This window comes from Peromyscus eremicus, chromosome 15, assembly GCF_949786415.1.
Source record: "Peromyscus eremicus chromosome 15, PerEre_H2_v1, whole genome shotgun sequence".
Taxonomy (NCBI): Eukaryota; Metazoa; Chordata; class Mammalia; order Rodentia; family Cricetidae; genus Peromyscus; species Peromyscus eremicus.
The window spans coordinates 42,583,382-42,607,066 of record NC_081431.1 but is presented as its reverse complement, the minus strand read 5'-3'; the positions used below and the strand labels follow the sequence as shown (position 1 = coordinate 42,607,066).

At 45.2% G+C, this 23,685-nt stretch overlaps 1 protein-coding gene across 2 annotated transcripts in view; it reads right to left on the bottom strand.

Moving 5' to 3' along the window:
- The window catches only part of C15H1orf21 (chromosome 15 C1orf21 homolog), a 195,744-nt gene that overhangs the window by 141,694 nt on the left and 30,365 nt on the right, over positions 1–23,685 (bottom strand). The window contains exons 1-2 of one of the 2 annotated variants that reach the window (XM_059280163.1): positions 15,702–15,791; positions 2,985–3,204 (exon numbers count right to left, since the gene is read on the bottom strand). The exons of the other annotated variant lie outside the window; for it this stretch is intronic. The gene's annotated coding sequence lies outside the window, so the exon portion shown is untranslated. Of the gene's footprint in view, positions 1–2,984; positions 3,205–15,701; positions 15,792–23,685 lie in introns of those variants that run through there. 2 annotated transcript variants of the gene reach the window in all.

Below are 23,685 nucleotides of genomic sequence, written 5' to 3'. Positions count from 1 at the left end.
CTGAGACACAAGCAGGAGCTCATGAACACTGCCGCAGGAGGTGGAGCCCCCTGTGAGAAAAGAGAGGAACGTTGTTCTGGTATTTATAGACTTCATTTGGTGGAATATAAAGTTCAGTACCCAGTAGTGAGCAAAACCAGACTGTCAAACCAGATAACAATGCACATCAGCTTAATTCTTATCATTCCCGGCTCCCAAAGCATGAGACAGCTAAGGAAGAAGAGCCCAGCTTCCGCATAGTAGTCTCACCCAGAGCTGGGCACCCAGGGCACACCAAGAGCCTACGGAAATAAAACAGACCGCAGTAAAAATAGAAGCACCACGTCAATGATTACGGGACTTCGCACCTAAGTCTTAGGGAAGCACCTGTGAGCAAGGGATCTCCAGGAAAAAGGCACAGAGCCATTCTCCATCTGGCGTGGCTCAACTTCTCTTCACAAAGCCCAGACACTACTGCTGCTATTACCAACTTCAAACTGCAAGGCTTCCTACAGAATTGGACAGGGAGGACGAAGCAAATTCTTTTAAAATTAAAAATGTCACATTTTGTCTTTAGATTGTTTAAAACACTGCTGGTCTCTTGCCAAATTCTGACTCACAACAATCACACCTGGAAACATCCAACTCACATGGTAATGATACAAACTGGTACACTCGATGTCATAATCCTTTCATCTGGGGCTTCCTTTTTCATACACAGAAACTTTTTTCATCACGGAATATATCCAAGAAGATGGAGCTAAGGACCACCTATCATATGACATGAAAGCACAGGGGGGTGCTATTTGCTGGGGGGAAGGGGACCCACGAACAGGGATGGGGGAGGGCAGTGTGGAGAAGCATGCAAACAAGGTATAACGATATATACATATTAAAATGCCATAATGAAACCAGTTACTATGTATCCTAACTCGAAATTAAAACAGAAAAGGAAGAGATTTTCCAAAGACTACCAACTCCAGAAGAATAAAGACTTTAATCCTCACAATCAAACGAGTTCAGATCCTCAAAGTATTTAAAGATCTAATCCAAGTCTTGACCCAGAAAGCATATGTCAATCACTGGAAACATGGGATGGGAGCGAAACTGCTAAGTGCCATCGGGAAACTAATGGCCAGTGTAAATAAATCCCTAGTAATTCTAGGTGCCTAGAGCAGCCCCACCAGGAGCCTGACAGCCCAAGGGTTGGGTCATCAGCATTTATGAAGATTAATTAATACTCTATATTTTCAGATGTCACATTTCTCATAAGGTTTGCTATAATCCTCTTTTAAATATCCCCATCATACAAACCAAGAAAGTCAGAGACAAAGGGACTTAATGGAGTTTCTATTGCTAAGAGACTCAGAACTTACACTGTGTGGCCTCACCTAACTTACAGTCTATGACTGCATCCATTGTTATGAGCAGCTGCCATTTGAATGTATATTTATTATGTGTCCAGCTCTAAGCAATGTGCAAACATTTTCCATTTAATCGGACCACCGCCACCTAAGAGTCTACTGTCTCCACTCCACAGCTGACGATCCTAAAGTCAGAGGAGCTGAGTAACTTGACAGATCATCCAAGAGTAAGGGGAAAGTCAGGACCTGACTCACGCGCCACGTGACCCCACAGTCCAAGGTACATTTCCTTATCAGCCTCTTCTATTTACCGATCACACCATAACTGAACAGAATCCAAAGGCTGGGCTCTGACAGTCACTGCCAGATTCCGTCTTACCAGTGGACATCAGGCCCTGTCCACATTCATACCTGCTGGACATGAAACACTGCAAAAACAGACTAACCAATTACTTTAATTATTGTCCAATTCTTTGACAACCTTCTCCAGTAATGACAAATTTTAGATCATCTTGGGGTTTAGAGCAGTTCTCAATACACTAATAAGTTTCCAAGATGCTCAGAAGTATCCATTTATTCCACAGTGCTTAAACTGCTAGCTCTGCCCAGTCACTGATAAAACAGGAAACACAACAACCTATCTCCCAGGGCTTCAGTACAGGATTTAAGGAAGGTCACGTATGAGCTTAGCTTCAATGCATATAATCACTCAAAACTGTTAAAATCACACAGCACTGCTTTGGAATTGGATCTAAAAAGTAAGAAGGTCCTTTTAGGTTCACTGAGAATAAAATAATAAACTCCCCAAGGAATAAATTCTAATTGTGTTGTGCTAAATTAAATCCAGCCCTGGAAACCAGCTCCTAAAGTTAGGGCAGATCTGATACGATACCTGATTTCCAAACAAAACGGATGCCCCTCCCACCTTTTCCTAAAAAGAAACAAAAAAATTACAAAGTATCTCTCAGCCTAGGAAAGGTTTAAGAAAGCTGCGGGAATTAATTAATGGTAAAAGAGAAGGAACAGATACAGCATAGTCAAACAGGGATTAGGAGAAACATGGTAACTCACTAAAAATAACTCCATCACAAAAATTAAGAGGAAGCTGTACTGAGGTGAAATGTCTAGTTAGCTCAGGATGGAAATTTCCACAAACCAAAAGAGGAAGACTCTAGCAGAAGACGTGCCTGTTCAGAAGGTACCTCTCTCCTCCAAGCCACTCCAAAGGAAGCAAGCGGAACTGCTGAGGAGGCTGAGCTAAACAGACAGACAGCACCGAGACTCTTTATGTTCAAACATAAGGAGACACCTCTCCAGGTCTCTGACATCGGTATTCTAACGGAAATGCTAAGCCACTCCAGGACTCGACCTTTTTAGAGAAGCTGGAGGCTGGCTAGCCTCTTAGCCAGGTCTCTTTCATTGAACAAAGGAAGAAAAGGTTTCTGTTGTATGACAAAACTTTTCCTGGGGAGACACAAGCCATATGTCTACATACCCTAGACAGGGATCCCACAACAGACCAAAGTATGGATACCACCAGAGTCCTGCGTGGTGGTGAACCGGTGAGTTTTACTGGGGTTACTTACAGGAGTACGGGTGAGGAGTTAACTTACAGGGGCAGACATGACTCAAATGACTCACCAAGGCCCACCCCAGCATGGATGACAGCTCACGACGCTGGGAAACCCGAAGCACACTGCACAGCCTGTGGGCAGCTCGACAGGTCGTAAAGTGTCCCTTCCAAGTGACTGGTCTAACTCTGACAGGCAGCTCTGTGGGTTTCTTGTCACAGCTTGGCTTATCTGAGAGTCGTCCTTTGCTTAGCTGGTCTGAGTCGTCTTTGCGGCTTTTATTGCTGACTCTAGCAGGGAGGAGCCGAGTGAATCTGGTCAGTTTCAGGGACTTCCAGGAGCTATTTATACCTTCCTGTTTAAAGAGCTTCCCTAGAGGATGGAAGGTTTCAATCTCAGTTTCTTAGTAATGTTTACCAGTGCTAAGAGTAAATGCTGAATGCATAACTTAAGGGTACCTTTAAGTGACACACTCTTCACAATCCTCGCTCCCCACGTTATCCTGTCCACACACACACACACACACACACACACACACACACACACACACAATTACACACCGTTTTGGAATTGTAGGCTTGCAAGTATTAGAAACATTTCTCCTACTGCCTTGCTATATAGAAGCAAGTGTAATTTCTTAGTAAGTTTCTTTGAAGGAAACTTACTTTCCTCAAGGCAAGTACGTAGACAAATTCTTTAATTAAACAAACAAACAAAGTAAGTGGAAGTGTTTTCTGACGCTGCTGATTTTGAAGCAAGTTTTCCAAAGCCATCAATATCTACTGTGGAGGGATCAGAAATCACTTCCTATTACTCTATCCCCCCCAAATCATTCTAAAATCCATCTTAGTGTCCTCAAAAGACTCAGCCCCACCAGAACTGGGGGAGCAGAACCAGGAAACATGTCTAATATGATTCCTCAAGTCATGGTATCTGGAGAAACCAATTGACTACACCAAATGAGCGAACTCTTAATTTCCTTTTTTTTCTAAATCAACCACAAGAAAGAAAAACCCTTAAGGGATCATTAGATTCCATTTTTATGCTACTTTTCTTTGCATCATAACCTTAACTGCCCTTGTAACTCTGAACACATAAAATGATGTCCCATTACAAATGCTGAATGACCGGTCTCTGTTCACAAACTGTCGGATTGGTCTCAAGTAGTTTACAAATCTTATTAACAGTTTCTATTTTAACTAAATCACAGAATGTAATCCTGCCTTCCTGGGTTTAACACATATAGCAGAGAGTAGGTTTAGGAAGGAAGGAAGGGAGGAAGGGAGAAAAGGAGGGAGAGAGGGAGGGAGGAAGGGAGGGAGGGAGGGAGGAAGGCACGGAGGAAAAGGAAAAGAAAAGCTTTTCCGGGGGAATGTGATAATCAGGTCAAACAGTGCTTCAGAGTCTGGGCAGCCCTGGAGTAAGGTCCAGCTCATCACACACAACATCACACGCAACCCTAGCGCCCTCATTAGTGTTGATGCAGAAACCAGGGCCTCCAGAGATGAGGCAAACCTGTTTGTACTGGTTCTTCTCCTCAGTGCTGTGACATTATCTGGGGGGAACGACTTAAGGGCAGGAGTGGATCATGACGGGGAAAGGATGATGACAGCAGCACGTTAGCCCACGGCAACAAGAGCATGAAACTGTTGATGGATGGGAAAGCAGAGAACGGGACCATAGGTGAGACCAGGCTACGGCCTGTACAGGGAGCCTCTAATGGCCCATCCGTAAGCTGGGCCCTGTCTCCCACAGCTTCCATGATCTTCTCTGACAGAACCACCACAACCCTGCTCCAGATCCAAGAGTTAACCAGTGTCTGAACCAGGATTCAAGCCAGACTGATGTGAAGAAACAAGCCAGGGACAGAAAAATAACATTCTTGATGATGTGTCGTGATTGCAACCCCATGACTAGCCTCTGTCATCTGTGTTTGTTTTGGGGTGTTGTTGTTGTTGTTGTTGTTGTTTTGGTCAGTGCTAAGATCCCTGTCGCGTTTAAGGTGATCATGTTCTCCTGCCTCTCTTCCAGTTGCAGAAAGCAGTTTGGGTCTGGAATGCCTCCCAAACACCTACATTTTAAAGGATTAATCCCAGCTTGGCACTACAGGGAGGTGGTAGATACTTTAGGAGGTGGGGCCTAGGTGAAGGTTTTAAGGTATTTATGCCTTGAAAGGGATTGTGGGATCACAGCTCCTTCCTCTTTCTGTCTCTCACATGAGTCATGAGGAGAATGAGCCTTGTTTACCATGTGCTCTTGCCGGTTAGAACTGCTTACCTCAAGCAACAGTGATCATCAACAGTGGACTGAAACCTCCCAGACTCTGGGCCAAAATAGCTCTCTTCATAAGTTGATTGTTGTGTTTTTTTTACAGCACGAAGGTATTCAAGAACAAAGTACCATCCCTATCCTCAAGGGGTGCACCACCTAATACAGGGGTGCATCTCATCACCAGCGCTTCCAACCAGAGGGCCACCAAGAGATGTGCAGACGTATCACCCTCTGCAACTTGTACCCTAGTCCTGGAGGCCAATCCGTGCCTGGCCTTGAGCAATCTTGCCCACTCACTCAATACATCTTGCTAGGATAACTGCTCTCTGTGTATGTGTGCTGTGAGGTGAACGCCGGAAGCGTGACACATGCAGAGGGACCCATCTGCCCTTCCAATACCATGTCATCCGAAAAGAGAAAGGCAGGGGCTTCCCTGGGCGAAGACAGAAGCCCCGAGACCACTTCCAGCTCTTGAACTCCCAGCACAAGGGGAAAATAAAACTGGCCTCTCCGTGTGGCACCCCCTGAGAGCCAGCAAGTACGGAGTGTTGAAATGAGCAAAGCCCTTCGTCACACTGACCTGGAGGGGCAAGTCCGCTCCTCGACGCCACTACGAATGTGAACTCTAACCTTCTCCTTTTATTTGAGTTTAATTTTTAAAATTTACAGTTATTTATTTATGGTGTGTGTGCCTACACACACTTGAATAATCATTTCACCAGAGGCCAGCTAGAGGGAGGTAGTTCTCTCCTTCTACCATGGGGGTTCCAAGGACCAAAACTCAAGCTGTTAGGCTGGGTGGCAAGTACCTTCCTTGGCTTCTTGAACCACTTCTCCAACATTTCTTCTTTGTGATTCCCCGGGGAAAGTTCATAGAATGGTGCTGGTGTTGTAGATTACATGTAAGCTCCCACTGGCCCCCACCAAGCAAGCACACATGCAGCCTGACACCCCCACGGCTCCTGCCCAGCCTCACCCACAGCGGCTCAGTCTTTACACTCAGGGTGTGACACCAGCAGACAAGGTTCTCAAGCAATAGAGGAACCAAACACAGGCCGTTCGGACATGAGGTGGAGCCCGCCGAGGGAGGTGTGGGAGAAAGCTCTAGTTAGACAAGGATTGCCTTATGGCCTCCTGTTGTTTCAATGCCAAGGGCTATCACGGCTCTGGATTTCATACTGCAGGTCAATTCTCTGGGTTCCCTTTAGGGAAAGCTTGATTCAGATACCAAATCCCGTTTTATGCTTACAGGACAATGTTTGTATCCTGAAATGAACAACTGTTAAAATGCATGTGTGTGGTTGTGTGTAATGGAGGGGGGGGGGTGTTACTGAAATCCTTTTCATGGTGAGATTCAAACATCCTGGTATTCTGAACAACAAAAAAAAAAAACAAAAACAAAGACAAAAAAATGCAAGTGGATCCCATTGCCACACCCCCATCTAGTCTCTTCTTTTCCACAATGGGCAAAAGAGGCTCCAGGTAGCCAATTTCCCACGGCTAACTTTCCCCTACCCTTCAGGTCTCAATACAAAACTCCTGGTTGAGAAGGACCTTCCAAAGTATGTACCTCAGCAACTGGGCCAGACAATCTACTGCCCTAGTCTGTTGACTCTACAGCACTTACCAGTTCTGAAATGTTGGTATGAAAATAGTTCTTCTCTGGGTTACGGCTGCCACTCACTCTTAGGACAAGGTGTCCCACGACACCAAGACCTTCTGTGTTGTTCTCAGCTGTATTCCCAACCCAGAGATCGGTGTCTGCCATTGGGATGTGTTCAATAGAATGTTTACAGAGTGTACGCATGAGTGGCCATCATGTACACAGACTACACTCTACCCCCGCCACCAGAGGGGAACCAGCAGACCTCGGACACCAGTAGAGGTCAAGAATAGGAAAGCAGTGCCACCTGTGGTTCGTCACCCTTCAGACTTCTCAGGACAGAAGCACACCCTCTGTGGTCTGCCTTAGGCAGCACTGATCCTGAACGGCAGCGCAGAAATTCTGAGGTTGAACGAAGGTTTAAAAAAATAAAGATTCTAGACCCTGTCTTTGGATACCAACTAGGATCATGAAAACATCAAATTTGGACTCAAGACTCTTGTTCTCATCACTAAATGTAGCAAAAGCAGAAACGGGGAATTCCTAATTACTTTAAGGATTTGGCAATCCTCTCGTGTTTTCCATGCAGGACTACAGCGCATACCTTAAATCACCAAAAGCCTATGCATTCTGCAAAGGCATGGGGCTGTATTTTTCCTTCTTCCTCACACAGGCACCAGATCTTAAAAGAAGGAGTGATGAATGGGCATAGTTATAAATATTCCAAGGCTAATGGGAACAAAGATGGACTGCAGAACACTATTTGGGGGACAGATGCTGGTGTGAATGTAGTTAACAGGTCCTGACCCCTATAAATTCCAGACCTGTTTTATCAGATAAGAAAAACAAAACCAAGAAGCGTTCATAAATTACTTTACAAACTCAAACTTCACCAGATATTAATTTTAAAAAATCTGCTTTTCAAAATCCTAAGTAACTAATAATTAAAATATACGTTATTTTTACAGTCATTTTAATGAAAGGATTGTTACTTCATTAGCAGTGAGAGAAAAAGAAACATTAAATTCCTACGAATAATATGATATATCATGCCTGAATGACAATTAGCAAGTCCTCTGAGTAAGGACTTAGAATGGAGGAATCCACTAGAATTGAGTGAAAAGTTTCTCATTATATGATAAACATTCACAATATCACAGATTATAAACTGATGCTGCCTACGGTTGTCAAATTTGGCGCGCGCGCGCGCACACACACACACACACACACACACACACACAAATCTCCAGATAATTTGAATAATGAGTGTATTAATGGTAGATAATGCTTTAAGTATAAGTATATCCTAAAGCAGATCCTATTGGATAGACCTACATAAAAATTATTTTCTAACTAATATAAGTAAAAACGTATTTGTATTTTTTTTATATATACTGTACATTGCCTGCTAAGCTTAGTGCTGTCCGATGGCTACGCTAAGCTGCTAGAACATTCTAACATTTCAGCTGCATGTTAGAACAGCAGATCCCTGTCAGTGCCTTGAGTTGCCCTCAGACCCAAATCCAGCTTCTCTAATGACAGATGGCAACAAATGTGACTAGGCAGACACCTCAGCATAACATCCACAGTGTCCATGGAAACACATTCAAAACTGCCTGCCTACTTTCCTAAATTAATTTAGAATCATATAATCAGAGAATTTTAGAATTGGAAACCTTCACAGATTCTTTTTTTAAGAAAGGAAAATTATGTCACTTGCAAATGCAAAGAACTTTCCTATGACCGAAGTCGGCATGGGGGGGGGGGGGACGGATGTGCTCAGCACATTTAACTTCACAGGAGCCAGATGCCAGGCCTCCGTGGCTCCAGACAGTCTCCCAGTGTCCGCAGCTCAGAGGCCACCTTTCTGAGTAGACCTTAGATAGAAAAGAAATGGACTATGAGCTTCTCTAGACTTCATGGGCATCAAATTCATCTGAGTGTTGGGCACATCAATGGGTGTTTAAGTTATGTCTGATGAACAGCTGAGTGACCATGTTGTCTGGAGTCTCTGGGACCAAATATGGAGGGACCTAGGTGAGAGAAACACCTAGGTAAGGGTAGACCTATGTGTACAGTGACCAGAGCCCTGCCCCAAGTTCTCCCTAACTGGGTCCACTGCTTGTGACCAGAGCCCTGCCCCAAGTTCTCCCTAACTGGATCCTCTACTTGTGATCATAGTCCTGCCTGAAGTCTTCCCTAACTGGATCCTCTGCTTGTGTCCGGAGCCCTGCCTGAAATCCTCCCTAAATGGGTCCTCTGCTTGTGACCAGAGCCCTACCCCAAGTCCTCCCTAACTGGGTCCTCTGCTTGTGACATCCTGATAATAAAACAGAGCTCTCGTCACTCCCACATCTGGAGCCCACAAAAACAGATCTCACACTTTATGCTCTTCAGACCCTGCCACTTCCTCTCTGTCTATCTGTTTCATCTACTCAGGACACAGGCCAGTAGACCACAGGCTTTTCAGAAACCAACAGAAACATCTATGTCCTTAGGAAGGAATGATTATCACCAGACACAAAAGGATACTGGGACAAGCAGAGCCCAGAAGACAGGAGAACAAGGAACTCAAGGCCAGCCCTGGCTACATAAGAAACCAAGGCCATGGTTTCTGGGCTCCATGAGACCTTGTCTCAAAGCAACAAAACTAACTAAATAAATCATTAGTTGGATGCCTGGAAAGTATTAACACAACGCGATGCTCATATAGTTAAATGTGTGTGTATGCTTCATTACTTCTGACCCATGAGGTACAGCTGGCCTTGTCCAAGCAGAGTATTTCCCCTCCCCATCTACAGCTGCTCTGACCATGTCTCCTGCAGCACTCAGGAAAAGAATCTTTCCTTCTGGGCCCTGGTTTCTACAGTTTTCCTTCTATAGCTGGCCACTGCTGTCATGTTCCTCTTCATGTGGCAAACTTGTTGACCTGCAAAGTTTCACCCATAGACCCCTACACGGTGACGTGCTGTATGAGCGAGAAAGAATCCAATGGAGGTCTGCTGGGGGGGGGGGGCGTGGGGGAGTTCAATGGTTGAAATTTGAAGAGAGAAATATTTAAAAGGGCTAACGCTGAACAGTCGCTCACCAGAAATAAATGACTCCACTCCAAGCAAGCTCCTGACACCTCACCGCGTCCACAGAAGAGGGCTTTATCGTCGCTCACATTCCATAGATAAGGAACGTGAGGTGAAACCCAGAAAAGTAAAGTGTCCAACCCAAAGCCAAACTGCTGGAGCCGAGGTTAAGCATGGACACTCAATAGAGTTCTAGTCACATCAGTGAGCTGTAGAATGGAGTGGACAAAGTTATTTCCAAGTGCAGTGTCACGCCCAAGGTAAGCTAAATCTAGGAGAAAGGGGTAGAAGGCTAAAGGAGAAAGAAGACAACAAACCAGCCTTCGCAGTCATGGAGGACAGGAGAGGATGGGAAAGGTCAGACACGTAAGCCTTGAACTGGAGCGGAAGAGTTGCTCGGCCTGTATTCTGGAGCTGGAAGGTTGGAACCTCAGGAAGTGGAGCTGCCTGGGGCCAAGAGCTGGAAGGAGACACCAAGCTCATCCACGTCAACTAGACTCAACAGGTGGGAGCCAAAGCCTGCCCAGGACCCCCCAGCTGAAGAGAACAGCTTCCAGAGGCCATCACTCAGTTTCCTGCCCGAAAACACCTCCCTGGGCTCGCCAGTGAAAAGAACAAGGGAAAATAGCAAACGTCTAAAAAGGGGGAAGGCAGTGGAGGGCAGAGGGCCTTCCTGGACTCCAAGCCTCTCTGGGAGTCTTTGGGGATTTACAGAGTTCACACGGTAGCTGTAAACACAAGGAGACAGGTCAGCTTGCTTTTTTCTCTTTCTTTCTTTCCAAATGGGGATAGGTTCAGGAAACTAAGGTAGTGGCCAGGTTTCTGTCAAAGCTAAAACAGAGTTTCAGCAGAGATTTTTAGTATCACAAGACACTAACAGGGACTCACTAGGAACATTATGTCAAGTTAACTTTGATATTCTGTTTCTGACAGAGCTGTAGGTGAGCAGAGAAAGTCTGGTCCACTGGGGATGTCAAGAGTCTTGACACCTGAAGCATAAAATAGCAAATTAAGAGCTGAACTCTGCTCTAACAGAGTTCTTGAGATACCTTCGCCAGCAGCCCTCCGAATCCCTTAGCCAGCATCTCTACTCCTGGGGAACCGTTTACTTGCTGGGCTAAAGGTGGTTCCCCAGTGGTTCCTTTATCTGCCAGAAGAACCCAAGTCATTAGGTAGTTACCCAGCCCAGCACACAGCAGAACCTCAGTGTCACCTGAGTGGGAGGACTGATATGTGCCCATTGTGTGAGGAGCACACAGTCTATCTTGCTTAGGAGACAGACGAGGTCCTGGACTCTCCTCGAAGAACTCTGAGTTGAGGGACAGTGTTGTAGTTTGAATGAGAAATGTCCCCTATCGGCTCATGTATTTGAAGACTTGGTCCTCAGTCAGTGTTGTTTAAGGAGGTTACGGGACCTTTGGAATGGAGAGCCTTGCTGGAGGAAGCACGTCGCTGGAGATGGGCTTTGAGGAGTCTCAGCCTGCTCCATTAACACTTAGCTTCCTCTGCTTCCCGTGTGTGACTAAAACATGATCAGTCCGTTTCCCGCTCCTCACCGGCTGCCAATGCCTTCTCCGCCACTCTGGACATCCAGCCCTTTAGAACTCGAGGCACAATACATTGTTTTCTTCTTTACAGTCACGTGTTTATCACAGCAACAGAGCAGCACAGACAGGAGTTAAATGAATCAGCAAGCTCACAGATGGTGTCAGTGCTAAGAGGGGCTGGTATTGGATGCTGTGGGAGGAGCCATTCAGCAAGACTTCCCTAACCAAATCGCACCGAACGGCACCGAAGGCACGCATCGAGACAGGGTTAGAAAATGAAAAGCGAGGAGAAGATAGTTCCAGAAGAAGAAACATCTGGTCAGGCTCAGCGAGCGGAAAGAAGGCCTGTGAAGCACGAACAAAGCATAGTGTGCCCACAAGATAGGCTGTGGAGAAGGCCGAGCCTGAGAGGTGGGCGGGATGCTGGATGATGCCTGCTCCAAGAGCAAGGGGCCGGGAGCCCAAGGGTTGGCAACAGGGGAACAACCATTCTGCCTGTGTGTGGAACAAACTGGGGGATGTGGAGATGGGGGGTAGAAGCCCCCAGGGAGGAGAGTCCCTGTAGCAATCCCGGCAGTTTCAGCCAGAATGGACAGACCTGGACCACACCTGGGTCTGAGGGTTCACAGTTTCATAACAGCAACCAAGTTCATTCATGCTCTGCTAACAACGTGGAGGAATCACTCCTCGGGGCCACATTTTTCCCTTGGCTCTGCCCTTGGTCCCTGTCCTTTCCAACATCTTTATCTTGATGGGGATGAAGCCAGAGAGAACACAGCAAAGCCTCCCAGGATGTAACTCTGGGAGGGATGTTCAACACCACAGTCAACCGAAGCATACTGTGACCCCTCTATAGGATCAGGCAAAGGTGGGGTTCGTAAGACTGAACCCCTCTGGCCTGTGTTCTCAAGGAACTCTCGGGCTGGGGGTACATCTGGGCCAAGCAAACGTTCACCGGGCTGTGATAAGGACTTCCACAGCGCTGTAAACACGCTTGTCAGGACGTGTACTGACAAGAAAAGTTCATTCTAATCCAGAAAATATGAGTTGTTTTTCAGAAGTGGCCTCTGGCCTTGCCCTTACAGGCTGGTAACATCGTGAGAGGAGAGGTGGAAGAGGAGAAGGGAGGGTTCTCCTCACAGCATGGAAAGCCTGGGGAAGGTGAGAACAGAGAACCAACATTCAGCAGAAGCTCAAGGACAAGACAGGCCTCATCCTCACCGCAGTATCAATGTTCACACGCTGGCATACAAGTCACTCCACACACACTGGCCTGCTCAATCTCACATCTTGATTGACTGATTTCTAAGAATGTGGCTAGCCCTCCTCCCACATCCACCCACAAAGGACAGAGCCGTAAGACACGGCCAGGAAAGCAGGTTCCTCTCAAGTGCGTTCTACTCCACTCTGGATCTATGAGATTGTGTAAAACCGATGGCGTGACATTTAAATGAAGGTGACGGTCCTCTGTTCACATTTTTTTTTTTAAGATTTATTTATTTATTATGTATACGGTGTTCTGTCTGCACATATCCCTGCAAGCCAGAAGAGGGCACCAGATCTCATTGTAGATGGTTGTGAGCCACCATGTGGTTGCTGGGAATTGAACTCAGGACCTTTGGAAGAACAAGCAGTGCTCTTAACCTCTGAGCCATCTCTCCAGCCCCTCCGTTCACATTTTAAGACTCTTCCAGAGGTGGAAGAATGGAGAACATCTGTCCCGCTCGAGGAACAAAGGGGTAAAAGCATCTGATGACGGCCATTCAACACAGGCTCACGAACACTCCCTTCATTGAGTGTATCTTGGTTATGATATGATATATGACCCTTCTCTAGGAAGAGGTCAATGAACTGATACTGAGATCAGTGCTTTCCACCATGTCCATGCTCTAGCTCTGTGGCCAAGGGTTAGAAAGCACTTCATTCCTACGAGGTTCAGTTTTGGTCATCTGGAAACTGGTCCAACAAACCCACAGTGGCCAATGGGGGACTGAAGGGGAAAATACAGACATGAGGTTCGCATGAGGCTGGAACATTCCACTAAGGGCCTTTCCAACTCTAACTCAGTTCTCTATCCAGACACAGAACACAACTGCGTCAGGACTCTCAACTTTCGCTTCCAGACTTTTGAGAGATATGAAAACTGTGTAGAATATCTGGGAGGAGTTACGAGACAGAGAGCTGGAGAGTCTTGCAAGTCCGGACACTGGGAAGCCTGGGTTCCTGCCCTGCTTCTGTCACTCAGCAGCTGTGTGATCGCAGGCAAGTCACAACGGATCTGTGACTCAAACCTTACCTCAGAGTGATGAGGGCTGAGATATAGGTCCTAAACGACTTCCAAAGCCTCACTCGGCATCTTACCGTTTTACAGTCTGCCATATGAGGCCCTCAGAAAGGTGCTCGTTTCCCAGAGAAGAGAGAAAGTTCCCTGACACAAGTCTGTGACCGTGAAAGATGCATGCCATGGGAGGAGGGTGCACAATGAGGAAAACAAACAAAAGGACCAACAAAACAACAACCACAAACAAACAAACAAACAAAACAGGACTAGCAAGACAAAGGCTCAAGCAGCAGACTCAGGCGCAAGCTACAAAGAAACAACTTCCAACCATCAGGATTATTCAACAAAGACAAAACCAAACAAACAAAAACATCAGTACTGGCCTGTGAGATTCTCAAGGCAATGATACTGAGATTCTCAAGGCAATGATACTCAGCTTTACACTCCCAGGACCTAGCCTCGTAAGGCACATAGGACACATTTTAACAAAGGATGCGTGGATGGATGATGGAAATGGATGGAGAAGAGCGAAGGAGAGGGGAATAGGAAAAGAGGGAGCTGTCGGATGGGGTAGTGAACTTTCCATTGCTGGGAGGTTCAGGCATCAGCTGGATGACCATCTGTACGGGCTGCTGCAGAGTAGATTTCTATCCCGTGTAGGAGGTTCTACTAAAGGTCTATGTGGTATTTATTTCCTCGCTTCTCTCTCCACTAACTCATCCTACATATTTTTGTCAGATTAATCTCCCTAAAGGACAGCTCTGTTGTTGTCACCCTCCCACTCAGAAACTTTCGATGACTTCCCATTCCCTAGTCAATTAAATCCACAACCCTGGCATTTGAGGACCCTATTCCTGCGCTGTCTTAAGAATTTTATTATTCGTCTGTCAAAACCCAGCTTATCTATCTCCCTACCAAAGCGCTGACTATTCTCCTCTTTTCCTGCAGTTTACCCACACTGTCTACTGTAACCTTACTGTACATGATTATATAACTAGTGATAACTCCGTCTTGTGATAGGTGAAGTTCCTGGATGAGAAAACAATCTCTATACCTCTAACATGAGGCACAGCACCTAACTTTAGGCAATAAGTCACTAAAAATAATGGGAACTGTTGACGTACCATATGCTGAACATTCTGTCAAGCCCCTGATAGGCATTACCCCCTTGGTTTTCATAACAAATACATTATCCCCTTTATATAAACAAGGAAGTGGAACCTTAAGGGAGGATAACCAATGTGCATAAGACACAAAGGCAATGGTTGATAAGGGCTGTCTTCAAACCCAGCAGTGCATGCCTGGAAGTCCTAGATATGAGCCACTCCACAGAGCTGGTTTTCCATAACAGGATTAAAATAATTCATGTGTTTACTCATTCGGCAAACATTTACTGCACTACTAGGGGACCCATGATACATGGAGTTTCTGTCTTCAAGACGCTTCCAGCCTAATGTATGAAATCTGCATCAATCACTACCTGAGAAAAATGTACAAGAAGAAAAATCTCTCGGTCAAATGAAAGGATGGAAAATACGACCACCACGCCTTCCAATTCTGAGTAGCTACTGCATGCTGAGCACTGGTGAAAAGCACAAGGTTTTGGGAATAAACACAGAGTAGTGCCACCTGGCTATCTAGAGTAAAGAGGGCCATTTTTAAAGTCAAAGGGCCAGGGTCCAGCTCCCAGAACTGCCACATTCTTGCTGCCTGCCTTTGAGCAATCCACTTGTTTCTTCTACACATCAGTCCCCTCAGTCTGTGAAATGAGACCAACAGTATTTCCTGCCTCCTGAGGATAGCGTAGAGATGAAAGACTGAACCAACAATGAAGACCACTAACACTGCTACCACGCAGTGTTGCTATACATTTCACTATTCAATAACTTGCCCAAGAGCACAGCAAGTGAGAGTCTGATTCCAATACCCATATGCAGTTCACGTAGCCTTTGTAATCAGACTCTCAACACTGGGACAAGAAACACAAGAGAGAGGAGGAACAACCTACTTTTGCTCATGGTCTCAGAGGCTGCAGTCTGGGGCCAGCTGGTTTCACTGCTTTCAGCCCTGTGGTAAGGCAGATCGTCATGGTACAGAGGGTGTGGCAGAGGAGACCCACTCACCTCATAGTGGCCATTAAGTGAAGAGACTGAGCGGCCTAGAAGAAGGAAGAGGGCCCCATGGCCATGCCCCAGGGACCGCCTTCCCACAACCAGGTCCCACCTCTCAAAGTCTCCATCACCCCCATATCAGACCATTAAATTATGTCTCACTCAGTGGATTCAACCATTGTAAGTTAGAGCCCTCATAATTGCCTCTCAAGATTGAGTCCACCAATTGGGGACCAACCCACCATAATGAGTCTTTGGGGGAACACTTCATGTCAAAACCATAAGTCTTCCTCAGGGAAGACATGGTAAGGTTTGAACTAAGTTTTGAAAGGCAAATAAAAGGACAGCATGGAGCTGGGGGATGAACGTCCGGCAGTGGGAGTCATCAGCACCCATGCTGCCTTGTCCCTGTACTGCTGCTCATTCTTTTCTCTGTCTGACATGCATGCTCTAGCACATGACCCACGAAATCTTACCCATCCTCCAGCGCCAGCCCATTTGACTCCTAAGACTGCCCCCAACCCCCATCCACTTCCCACGGGCTCAGCTGACACATCTCTTGCCCAAGTTAGCGTTCAAAGCATTTGGTGTTTTTCCACACTTCGGTCCATATACATATTTGCACACACAGTGTGTGAACAGAGATCTCCATGGGGCTCCTGGGGTGCTTATCTTATACCCACGAAGCAGCTTATTTTATGAAGCACCAGACAGAGCTTGTTATACTAATTACCACTTCGAGGCTGAAATTAGAAAGCATCCTCAACCTGTAGACAGTACCACTGTGAACAGAACTTCCTACTTGTCATCTTGAATGTCTGACCAATGGGGAAGGAAGCTGTGATTTATTATTGAGAACTGCCACTCAGTAGAAAAAGAGAATTGATAACCCAAAGAAACTCCACCCTGCAGTGCACATATTTCCTGGCAACTGATCCATAGGATTTTTTGATTCCCTCATTAAAGTGGAATGAATAAAGCAAGACTGGGAAGAGTTGAATGGTTTTTGTTTATTTGTTTGTCTGTTTGTTTGTTTTGAGACAGGGTCTCTCTATGTATCCCTAGCTGTCCTGGAACTCACTCTGTAGACCAGGCTGGCCTCAAACTCATAGAGATCAGCCTGCTTCTGCCTCCTGAGTGTTGGGATTAGAGGTGTGCGCCACCACTGCCCAGCAGGTTATATTTAAAATGATCAAAAGCATATAAAAAGTTTCCTAATGTCAGCACACATCAACCACCATTGCAGTGTTTTCAAGCTTGAAGGAATTTTATTTTTCTCCTGGTTAAGCTTTGGTTTGATCAAACACAGTGCAGGAATGTATTTAAGTTATCAGAGGGCATGCGTGGAAAACGAACCTATCAGTGGTGAGCCCAACCACAGAGAGAGAGAGAGAGAGAGAGAGAGAGAGAGAGAGAGAGAGAGAGAGAGAGATCTGCAATCATGAGGCAAAATTCAAAACAACTAAAACAAAGACAAACGTATCCAAAACCTAGATAATCACCCTTCCTCTACATCATCCGATTGTTATCTGTACAGTGAGTAATCTTCATTTGCTGCAGATCTCACTTTTTCATTATTAGCTTAAAATATTAAGAAAATTTTATCTGAAGATTAGTGTGTTAAAGGGTTATTTTATATACCAGCCTACTCTTAAATTTTAATTGTTTTGTGTGTATAGTTGTTTTGCCTGCATGTATGTCTACATACCATGTCCATGCCTGTGCCCAACCGAGGCCAGAAGAGGTCACTAGATCCCCTGGAACTGGAATTACAGATGGTTGTGAGCCACCACAGGGGTGCTAGGACTCAAACACAGGACCTCTGGAAGAGCAACAATTGCTCTTAAATACTGATGATACATCTCTCCAGTCCCATACTAACTGATTTTAACAACTCCAGTTTAACATCAAGAAGACTACAAGTGCATTTCAACCCCAAATATGATATTTTTAGGGAAAGGCAGAAAGCCAGGGGCTACATCAGCACTGACTACTACTAAAAACAAAAGGGCCTAATGGGAGACAAACCCAAGACAAATGAGTTTTTTCCTCCTAACAGTTAAAATTAGATGACTTCGCAATGTTACCCTTCTCTAGGTAAAAAACGATCCATGATCACAGGTCTTATTTTAACACGACTGACATTGTGGTCCCATGACTATCTGGTGGCTAACTTCACAGTTGGCCAGACCTAGAGAATTTAACTCTAATAACATCTCACAGCCAAAATAATGAACTTCTGCTTCCTACATGAAGTATCCATCCATAACCCAAATACAGACAAACACCCCCAAGCTAATTTGGACAAACAACTCAGAAGTACTTTTAGGTTACAAAATTGCTTCAGCTTTCATCCCCAAAGATACATTGTTAGCGAAATAAACAAGATCAGCACACTTCCCTCCAGTACAGCCTAAATCCTGTCTCTCAGAGTGTAAAGGACAGTTTCACAATTTCCCCGAAGAGTCTCTCCAATTTGTTGTTATTTATTACTTTGTGTGTGTGTGTGTGTGTGTGTGTGTGTGTGTGTGTGTGTGTGTGTGAGAGAGAGAGAGAGAGAGAGAGAGAGAGAGAGAGAGAGAGAGAGAGAGAGAGAGAGAGAGCGCCCAAGGGATCAGACGCAGGTCATCAGGCTTAGTGACAAGAACCCTTACACACCTGCCTTGTCATCTCATCAACATCCCTTCCATTTTGAATTTGAATAACACACACAATGGTCTGTAGGCAGACCTACAATTTACACCTGGACTCCAACTTAAGGGTCAAAGGTATGCTTAGCAATCCACAAGCTCGATCTCCTCTGCTCACTCCAACGCGGCCAGTGAGCCTGTGCCAGTGTCAGATCCTGAACAATAAAGGAAATGCTAGAGCCATCACCATGCCCAACTCCCAACTGTACTACAGAGCTATAGTAGCGATTGGCACAAAAACAGACATGCTGATCAATGGATTTGAAATGAAAACCTGGACGTAAATCCACACACCTATGGATACCTGATTTCTGATAAAGAAACCAGAAATACACACTGGAAAATAGGCAGCATCTTAAACAAACGTTGCTAGTCAAACTGGACGGCTGCACGGAGAAGAATCCAGATAGATTTATACTTGTCACCCTGTATAAAACTCAAGTCCAAATGGATCAAAGGCCTCAACATAAAACCAGATACACTGAACCTGATAGAAGAAAAAATGGGAAACAGCCCTGAACTCATTGGCACAGGAGAAGAGTTTCTAAACCGAATACTGTTAGCACAGGCACTAAGATCAACAATTAATAAATGGGACCTCATAAAACTGAGAAGCTTCTGTATAATAAAGAACAACAACATTCAGACAAAGCAGCAGCCTACAGAATGTGAAAAGATTTTTTTTACCAACTCCACATCTGATAGAAGACTAATATTCAAAATATATAAAGAACTCAAGAAACTAGATATCAAGAAAACAAGTAACCCAATTAAAAACTGGGGTACAGATATAAACAGAATTCTCAAGAGAAGAATCTCAAATGGCTGAGAAACAAAGAAATGTTCAACATCCTTAGTCATCAGGGAAATGCAAATCAAAACTACTTTGAGATTCCATCTTACATCCATCAGAATGGCTGAGATTAATAAAACAAACGACAGCTCGTGCTGGTGAGGATGTGGAGCAAGGGGAACACTCCTCCATTGCTGGTAAGACTGCAAACTTGGACAGCCACTGCACAAGTCAATGTGGCAGTTCCTCAAGAAGATGGGACTAGATCTATGTCAAGATCCAGCTCTACTACTCTTGGGCATATATCCAAAGGACACTTCATCCCACCAAAGAGACACTTGCTCAACTATGTTCATTGCTGCTGTACTCATAAAAGCCAGAAACTGTAAACAACCTAGATGTCCCTCAACAGATGAATGGATAAAGAAAATATGGTATATTTATACAATGGACTATTATTCAGCCATTAAAAAATAAAACTATGAAATTCACAGGAAAATGGACGGAACTAGAAAAATCATCCTGAGTAAGGTGACGCCCCAAAAGACAAATAGGCTTTGCACTCACTTATATGTGGATATTAACTGTTATAAAACCACAGAGGTTAGGAAAGGGAAATAGATTAGAAAGTTACAGATGACTAGGGGGCCTGGAATAGAAGGATCAAGTGGAGATGGAGAGCAAAAGGGAGGGAACACAGGGAGAGACCCCTAAAATTAGGGGCCATTTGAAGGGTAGTATGGAAACATAATACAGTAGAAGCTTCCTAAAATATATACATATATGAATATCTAAATGAAATAACCAAATAACGGGGAAGACAGAGACCCACCTGGACATCTCGTCACCAAATGAAGCTTCCAGTACCAGAACTGGGTTACATTTGATTGAGTTGTTGGCCAAAGGGTTCCCAAACAACCCAGACTTTTGCCAAGACTATATAGGTTGCGCTCCACAAATGGACAGCAAGGCCCTACTGCTGAAGACAACATCTACACAACTCAATGAACACGGAGAAGTCGAGCTGGTGCCTACATGGAGCCTTCACCCCTATGCCAGTGTCTTTGGTACAGGAAGGTACTCTGCACAGCACCAAAGGAGAAATGTAAACACGAAGCCAGCCACAAACCCTTTGTTCCACAATGGTGTCTTGCCTGCAAGATACGCTAGGGCAATGGTAGCACAAAGCTTGTGGGAGTAACCAACCAATATCTGACTTGATTTAAAGCCCAATTCACAAGATGGAACCCATATCCAACATTGCATGGGTGGCCACGAACCTGAGACTAGATATCCCAGGGACTTAGGGGAAAATCAAATACTACTGTTCTAAGAAAAAAAAAATTAAGTAGCAATAAAATGATTCCCAAAGATATTCTGTTATACTTATAGATCAATCTCTTGCTCAGCCATCATCAGAGAAGCTTCCTCTTGCAGCAGATGGGAACAAACACAGAAACCCACAGCCAGACTTTATGCAGAGTGAGAGACCTTGGAATATTCAGGCCTAAAAGGGATGTCTCCATCAAATCCCTCCCCTCAAGACTCAGGTAACCCTGCAGAAGAGGAAGCAGAAAGAGAGTATAAGAACCAGAGGAGATGGGGGACACCAAGGAATCAAGGCCCACTAAATCAACACAATTAACACACATATGAACTCACAGAGACCGTGGCAGCACGTACAGGTCTGTACCAGATGGAGTCCTAGAGCTGAAAGGAGAAGTGGACACATGCCCCCATCCCTAATCCAGAAGTTATCTCCAATTGATATGCACTTGCAAACAAAAGTTTAGTTTTCTCCAAGGGAATCTTACTGGGGAAACAAATCACTCTTAAGGACAGGCTGCATGACCAGCACTAGCTAGCCAATAGAAAATGAACACAAGGGCATCTTTGGAAGTCCCTTGTCTCATAATGCCATGTCAGGCCTCTTTTTTTTTTTTTTTTTTTTTTTTTTTTTTTTGGTTTTTCGAGACAGGGTTTCTCTGTGTAGCTTTGCGCCTTTCCTGGAACTCATTTGGTAGCCCAGGCTGGCCTCGAACTCACAGAGATCCGCCTGGCTCTGCCTCCCGAGCGCTGGGATTAAAGGCGTGCGCCACCACCGCCCGGCGCCAGGCCTCTTTTTTAAAAAAAATCTTGTTTTTATTTTAACACATACACACACACACACACACACACACACACACACACACACACACACTGGCTTCTGATTTAGTGTTTTCATGGGATTTCTCTGTGCAAATGAGTGGAGCTCTGCATCTACATATTTCTTGTGCCTTTTCTTGGGGCTCTTTTCCCTTTTTTTAGGGGGGGGGTGCTATACTGATGTGTTAAGTTTTTGTTTTATCTTATTATTATGTCTTAGATATCTGTTTGTTTTCTAATGAGAGACAGGAAGGGGGTAGATCCAGATGGGAGGCGAGGCGGGAAAAATCGGGAGGAGTAGAGGGAAGGGAAACAGTAATCGGGATGGATTATGTGAGGGAGAAAAAGCTATTTTCAAAAATCGGGGAGGGTGTCAGATCATGTCATCCTTCTGCAGATAACCCTCCCCTTCCTCTGACAGCAAAAATCAGAGCCCTGGGCCCCTCTGTAGTCTAGCCCCTGGACCCACATCTCCCATCTCTCTCTCTCCTTTTTATCACCTCTCTGGTCAAGCTCGTATGGATGCCTAGGGCTGGCCTGCCTTGAATGATCCCACACAACTACATGGTTACCTTCCCCTGAAACCTTCCAATAAATGCCTCCCTCCCCACTAGACTCCTTTACAATAACATGTCCTTTAGCTCTACTTTTTCTCTCCTTTCTCTCCCCATGGTACTCATGCTTTCAAAACTGACATAATTCATTAATTTACTATATTTATTGTCTGCTTCCCCAGCTGGGCGGAGGATATACTCAGGGACGGCCGGAGTTTGCCTAGGTTGTCCACCCAGTGGAATCTGGAGTGCTAGGGATACTAGAGCTGTTTAGTGAATATGTGTGGGATGGGTGACCATGATCTTTGTCTCGCTTCCTCTGATTCTATGAGGTACTCATGACTCCCTGAATGGTAAATTGGTGATTGGGTGTTCTCCCACAGAATCCAACCCAAGCAACTGAACTGTTAAAAATGTTATGGCTGGGAATCTGATGTCCCCTAAAGGTTCTCGTGCTGGAAGGATGGACCCCAGTACAGCAATGTTGCAAGGTGGCAACTCAGAAGTGTCAAAGCCTTCGGGAGTAACTGGTGTGCTTCCTGGTGCGTCCTGGCTATTGTGGGACTGGACTGGCCACTCAGGAGTGGACTATTTTAAACCAAGGTTACCCAAATATTCGGCCTCTTCCACATGCACCTACTCATCACACTTGAACCTGCTCCCGCATGCTCTCGACCATCTGGTGGACACCCTCAAAAGACTCCAGCACCACACTGCTTAGACTCTCCAGCCATGAGAGTCATGAGCTAAATAAATCTTCTGTTTTTAAATTACTCTGCCTTAGCTACTTTGTCACAGCAAGAAAAAAAAATGAACAAAGATACTAAAGTACAAAAGAGCCTGACTCCACCATTTAGTGAATGTTTACTATGCAGCGTTCATGGTGTGTTGTATTTCATTTCCTCCTCACCAAAGCCGATGAACAAGGCATTATTGTCCTTCTTTTGCACAGCAGTAAATTGGGCTCAGAAAGACTAAACAGACTACACAGTCTAAGAACACACCACTGCAAATGCCCAGGTGAGCTCTCTGCAGAGCCAGGACTGAGTCCCACTTGGTCTCTTTGATTATTAACACTGACTCACATCTTCAACAGTGCCGAACAATAAGACCTCCAGCCATGGTTTTTGAAAGGCTCTGGGGTACAGTTAGTGATAGAAAAGCAAGACTCAAGGAAGTGAACAGGAAGAATACTGTAAAAGAGTCTGCACTCTTCTTGATTGTTTTATGAGACCTGTTCACACTACATAGCCCAGGCTAGCCTTGAACTTGCAATCTGCCTTCCTCAACCTCCACAGTGCTGGAATTATAGGAATGCAACATGCCTGATTAAAGTTGTACTTTTATAATAACATGTCTGGTCATCTTGTAAAATCATCCTGACACCCTGACAGACAAACCACTAATAACAAACATAGACAGACAGCCCAGCCTACTGAAGTCAGCCCTGGTCTGTCTAAAGGCTTGCTGTGACCAGGACAACCCCTAACCTCTTTACTGGTCTTTTCAAACTGGCATCATGCTGCTCCAGCTACTGTAGTCCCTGCAGATCTTGACATTCCGTAACTGAAGCCTATAAATGCATCAAGAGAAAAAAATGATCCTCAGTAAGTGCTGTTGCTTGACCGTAGCTTCCGGCATTAGGAAGTTTGACCGTCAGTCACAAGCCCAGCAAAGCAAAGCCTAACTCAACTAGGTC